Source organism: Phyllostomus hastatus, unplaced genomic scaffold (genome assembly GCF_019186645.2).
Source record: "Phyllostomus hastatus isolate PE091 unplaced genomic scaffold, TTU_PhHast_1.1 phas_contig_118, whole genome shotgun sequence".
NCBI classification, from domain to species: domain Eukaryota; kingdom Metazoa; phylum Chordata; class Mammalia; order Chiroptera; family Phyllostomidae; genus Phyllostomus; species Phyllostomus hastatus.
The window spans coordinates 8,826,746-8,833,504 of NW_025333543.1; the positions used below are offsets into that span (position 1 = coordinate 8,826,746).

Genomic DNA, 6,759 nt, shown 5'->3' on the forward strand with positions numbered 1-6,759 from the left:
CCCTTAAGAAACATCAATCTAAAGTGCTCATCTTGGCACACATATGAGGTCTGTCGGAAAAAGTTGAGCCATCGTTAATATAACAAGACTGGTTTGCATGATGCTGATGTAACCTGGCAGCCAAGGAGAGTGGACTGGAATGCACATGCATGAACAAAGATGACATCACTGTACTACTCAATGGGGGTGGTAGACACCGTTGGGTGATCATGTGCATTGTGTGGCCATTGCATTTAAAATGACTGAGTGAATAGAGCAGTGAATCTGTATCATGTTTTGCATTAAGCTTGAATATTCCTCCACAAAAGCTATTTTGATGATTTAGAAGGCCACAGCTATGGGAAACTGGTCATTGACAGCTTCATTATAACAATGTGCCTATTCATGCATCACATCTCATGCACAGTTTTTAAGTGAAACATCAGATCATGCAGGTGACTCAGTCCCCCTACAGCCTAGATTTGGTTCTCTGTGACTTGTGGCTTTTCCCAAAACTAAAATAAACCTTTGAAAGGGAAGTGATTTCAGGCCATCAGTGAGATTTGAGAAAATATGACAGAGCAGCTGAAGGCGATTGGGAGAACTATGTGAAATCCCAAAGCTACCTACATTGAAGGGGACTGAAGCATCATTATCCTATGTTTCTTGTATCTTGTACTTTGTTCATTAAATGTCTCTATTTTCCATATTACATGACTGGAAACTTTCTGGACAGACCTCATTTACTAGAATTGGAGCAAAACAGAGAAAAGTGGCACGACCCCTCCACAAGGATGGCACACAGGTTCATAAAGCATTCCATATGAGAGAGAAACAGAAAGGAATAGTTCTCTTATAGGATAAAATTTTGAGTTGTAATATGTGCAACACTTCACATTCTAAACTTATTAAATAATGAACTCACACTATTTTTTTTATTTTGACTAAAAGACAAATAAAAGTAGCTCTATAAGCTGCAGTTTATATGTCATGCTAAAATTATAAAATATAGATTATCTATTTAAAAAGAAAAATCATAAACACAGGAAGTAAAACGGAAAACATATTGTTCTTTAAATAAGGTATGTTATGTTTTATTTATATTTTACTTATATTTTTATAAGTAATATGATCAAGGAAGAAAAAAATGAAGGAAAAACCACATACAGATTTTTGATTTGTAGCATGATAAAGATAGAGAAATACATAATGGCAGACACAAATTTAACAGGCCTTCTAAGAATAAATGGGTTATGTAAAATAAGTGAAAGATGATTTATAGTAAGTAGAGTAGATTTGGTAAGTTGAAGGAAGAATATCTATAAACAAATAAATTCAAATTTTTGAAACACATTATCTGCCCAGCAAAACTTTTATTACAAAATACCTGTGAATGTTAAATAGACTATTACAAACTTAAAAAAAATATCTTGCCTGGAAAGATTAAAGAAAAGAAAGGAAAATGTCCACAACCAAAAATGAGAGTGACTACAAAACTGGAATTGATATTGTCTGTCTTTGGAGAGTATCCCACAAATGTTAGCTAAAAGGTTTGAGTTTTTTATGTTCAGTAAATACTAAACAATAAGACCTAAGGCTTTCAAAATTTAGTAGTATGACAAAGGCCCTTTGAAATAAACCTCAAAATCTACATGTCTTATAAAGTGGTAAGTTAAAAACACATTATCAACACAGAAATACAAGAGGAATTCTTTCCATCTCTGAATGAGACAAAATATTGCCATGACAATATAGACTTGGAATGGCACTTCTCATGACTTTGGGGTTAAATTTTATATTAACTGCATGTTTTCCAAATTTCTAAGCATAAAAATGTATATGAAAAGTATACCAGGGCCCTACTGAACACACCAACAGAAGCAACCAAATTACTGTTGGGATGAATATGGCTTAATATGAATTCTCAATTGACTGTATACTCACAGCTTGAAATTACAGAACATCTAAGAATAAAACAGTAGACATGTCCTACTGCCAGATTAGACTGAACTATTGATAGAGCTATTGGGAAAATCCTATAAAATCTGAGTGTAAAGTAAATGTAGTCTTAAAATATTCAAAATCATAGAAAAGAATAAGACACTATCAATAAAGAACAGAATTACTTGTACAAATAATTGAATATTGTATCTGCTCTATACCCAAATTCTTCACCACTCTCAAAAGCCCCACATAAATTGTTATTCCAAAAAATAAAAATAAAAACAAATAAACCTAAAAAATTCAACAACAGAGCATGTAAATTATATACATTGATCAAAGTTCACAACCTGTGAAGTTTTGGTTAACAACAGGCTAGGCAAATATTATCAAGGTTGGATATTTCCCTCACCATTATAAAATGTTGGTTTTGAGGCAATGATCAGTTTATGCTCAAGAAGGCTTCAGAGAAAGCATTGACCTTGGCCTTTAGCAATTTTCAATATAATAAAAAAGACATGGATAGAAAGAAGCAACATGTAAGATAGGGAAATGTCATGTAAATGAACTGATAATTTCAGAAAGGTCAATGGATATAGTCACTGGAAGGAGGTCAGTAGTGAAAGAAAGAAAATTAGGTGAGCAGGTGTGGCAGAGGTTTTTTAAGTCTGTACATGATGTGATAGCTAGCTAATGGGTTTTACATCTGTAGTAGGCACAGATGATAAGTTTAAGGAGCATGGGCACGGCTGTGATGACTCTCCTTGAAACTGGTGGTTTGGAAAAGCTAAATTATATATAAATCCTGATGATTTCAACCTCCAGGTTAATTTCTCATCTCTCAAAAAGGTGTGCTCCGAGATTTCTAGGCATCTGTTAAGCACATTTCTCCCAACCCATAACTTTTGCCTTAGGTGTAGTAAATGGCATAGTAAGAGTCTCTTATATTTGCTGCCTTTCTACTTGGGAGATTATTTGGATTCCAGAATTCTCTACTCTAAACCTAAATAAAGGGCTAGAGTTAGCTCAGAGGCCTAGTGTTCTAAGTTCTCTAAATTAAAATATTTCTTAGATCTGGGAGAAAATGCAAAATGGAAATAGTTCTTTCTGTATAGATGTTTGGAGATAAGATTTGTAGGATCTCCTATCTGGCAGATTTATAGCATTATGTGATGAAGACATGTCCTCAGATTTCAAGTCTTTTAACTGAGAAGCCCTGAAGTTATTGTAAAAGAATTTTCTGTTGGTGAGACCAGGATTATTTGGGCCCTGAGTTGCTTCCCACCTTATACAGCATAAGTTTTAAAGAGTAAAAATTGCATAATACTATAGTATTACATATCATTATCACAACCATTGCAAGCAAATGTTACCTTTACTTTTCTAATGCTGAAATAATTTACCCTTCTCCATAGTTATTTCTTAATCCTTTAAAGATATCAATATTGTACTGTATTTATAAGAAAAAAATTTAATGAGCTCTCCTCATAGATGGTATATGGATTTCCATTTTCTTAGTAGTAAGTGAGTTTGTATATTTTGTGTGTATGTGTTTGTATAGAAGAACATGTGGCCATGGATATATTTGCATAATGTTCTCAGTTCATATTTTCATTGTCCTATTAAGGTTTTAAAGAAAGTAAAGAATAAGATAAAAATAAAAAAATAACTTATTAAATCACATTTTAACTGAAATTTTTCTCAATTCATAAATGCTCGGATTTAAGGAAAGGATCATTATAAGGAAAGGATCACATTTAACCTTCTAAAGAAATAAAACAAGCTTTGCTATCACTACTTTTTACAATGGTTCCACGAAGGTGGTCTTTTATTTCACAGACATAGTATTCTCCTATTATATATGACAGCTACTACTGTGTGTCATCTCAATATAGGACAATAATGTAATTCCAGAGTTTCCTTCTAAACTTAGTGACCCGGCTTCTCTTACTGTGACAAATGTTTATGGATTCTTCTAATTACACGTCTGGTTTAAAGCTAAGATACCAAGAGAATACAGTTCTCTTTTGTAAAGTTCCCAAGGCTTTTCTATAATAATCAATTACCATAATGAGTTTTTTTAAAGCTTCCATTCATCATTTTCTTAAAATATATAAACTACCACGATAAAGATAAATAGCCATAGCCAACAAACCCTGAGGCACTCTACCCAAGGTTTCCTTTAAATCAAAATCAACTGGAAAACATGTTGGGTTTTATTTCAAAGTTAATTCTGCTTAGGTTTAAAAAATGTGTAAAACAAAAAAGGAGTAAAATAAAATCCGTGACAAGTTAGCTTCACAAGAAGACAATGTATTATTATCACAATCGTTGTAGTTCACATATATTTGATGTTTGTTAAATGGATCTCCCTACCCAGCTTTTATACTATTAAAACTGGAAACTAATTGTTTCTTTGGGTTTTTCCTCACCTTTTCCTCACCTATTAACCTAGTGCCTCTTTCTGTTCTTAGATAAACAGTACTCAAATTGGGAGTTATTTGGCAAGTCTAACTAAACCAAGGTTTCCCAACCTTGGTATTGCTGTTATTCTGGGAGGTAGAATTATCTGTTGTGTGAAACTGTCTTGTGCACTGTAGGATGTTCAGCAAAATCCCTGGCCTCTATCAAGCAGCTACAAATAGCAGACACCTCCTCCTCTGAATTGTGACAAAAGTGTCTTCAGATATTCACAGATGTCCCTATGGAGCAAAGCCCCCCTCCCATTTAAGAACAATTACTCTCTATTTTCCATAAATATTACATATGAGAGAATTCAGTAAAATATTCTGGTAGCATAAAAATGGTATGAAATTAAGAAAACTAGGGCAATAATAAGATGATTCAGCTAGTTGGAACTTGGCAAGGGTGAAATTGGGTAAGATTTGGATGATGATGGAAGAAATGATAATGAAGGCATGGAAAGGTTTCTTATATCATTTAGCAACAACTATCCCTTTTAAAATTACTATTTCTTAAGTGTAGACTTTCTGAAAGATATGTTCTTCAATTTTTCTTATCTTACATCTCATGTATTTATCATCAACTCTAGGAAGCCATTTCAGCCTTCACATCTCCTCTTAAGACCTGAATGAAAAATAAGTGCTGTACCCTCTCACCCTATATATCCTCTATTAACTGCAATTTCTTCCCAAGCTGTTATTCTACCAAGCTTTGGGGCTCCCAAACATGTGTTTGTAGCCAGAAGGATTATTTTTATTAAATAAAAACTGCATTGCTCAATCCTTGCCCTTATAGTTTATTTTCATGGCATTATATCCTATATCCTACCTGATAACAGAATAGAAAGTGCACAAAGATTTGAAATTTAAAAAAAAATGTTTTTGAGTTCAGTCCTAGCTTTACCATGTTCTATCAGTACAATATCAGTCACGACACTTCCACATTTAAATTTACTACTGTGTAAAATGAAGATTCCTCCAAAGGTGGGGGTATCACCCAATAAAACAAAGTCTTTAATATGAATTTTAAAGTAGATTGTTTTCCTTTCCATGGTTGTTTCTGCTGCTACCCTGAATGAGGTTCCTACTCATATCACTGTGTTATATATTTTCTTCCAAACTTATCTTCCTCCTCACCAACCCTATGCCATTGGTCATGATCTCCTAGTAGGTATATGAAATGACCTGATTCATAATGTTTATAATAATCCCAGTCATTTCTCCTATTCTCTTCTTTGTTTTGCCCTTATTCTCTTACTCTCAGTTTTGTTCTTGCCTTTATTGATTATCATTGTTTTGATGTCATTTGAACTTACTAAATATGTTGATCATTTGTTAATATATTTTTTATAGATTTTATTTATTTTTAGAGATGAAAGGGAGGGAGACAGACAGAGAGAGAAAGAAACATCAATGTGCAGTTGTTGGGGGTTATGGCCTGCAACCCAGGCATGTACCCTGGCTGGGAATCGAACCTGCGATGCCTGGTTCACAGCCCGCACTCAATCCACTGAGCTACGCTATCCAGGGCTAATATCTTTATTACAATTTGTATTTATTCATTTGTGAATTGTCTACAATCTCTACCCATTTTTCCTCTTTCTGTGGTATTTTATTCATTGGCTTATAAAAAGCCTTGATATGTTCAAAATACTAATTCTCATCCACACATGTAGAAAATTATTTTTTAGTTTCTGAATGGTATTTTTAAATAAAAGGGGAAAGTAACAAAATGAAAGATTGATAAAATTGACTACATTAAAATATTAAAGTTTTAAAAATTGCCCTGTTTTACCTGTATTAAAAGATCAATTTTCTAATATTAAACTTATGATTATATGTGGGTACATAGGAAAAAAAAGAAGTGAAATACCACATATTAAATAATTGTTCACAACAATGAGATCATTGATGATTTTTATAGTTCTTTGTGTATTTTTAATTTCTCCTAAATTTTATTGAAATTTTAATGCTATTATAAATGAAGAAAAACTTAACAACTATAATGTTAATTGTTTTATAAAAGCAGGTAAGCAAAATTACCTGCAACTGCAGTTTTTCTTAGCTGGGATTCAGCAAATCCTACACACTGGATACTCCTACTCCTTGTTTCTTGAATGTGGTGGCAATTAAAAAAACTCTTTAAAGTATTATATTTAATATTTGGAGGTTCTCAACTTATACCATGGGAAAATATTCTGGTTATTCAGGTTCTTAGCAAGAGTCTGATTCAAAAAATACTAGGCTGGGAACTACAAGAATTAAGTTTAATTTTGCCCCCATACTTATTAAGAGTATTTCCTTAGACAAGCCAACAAGATTTTATAGTTCATTCTTCTTTGTGTAAGTAAGATATTTCCATCTCTTCCTTATATTT

General features: G+C 32.9%; 1 non-coding gene across 1 annotated transcript; it reads left to right on the top strand.

The window, feature by feature from the left end:
- Positions 1–699: 699 nt before the first annotated feature.
- LOC123824811 lies at positions 700–808 on the top strand. The gene has a single exon (XR_006786760.1). It is a non-coding gene; the product is annotated as a U6 spliceosomal RNA (small nuclear RNA).
- The last annotated feature ends 5,951 nt before the right edge of the window (positions 809–6,759 follow it).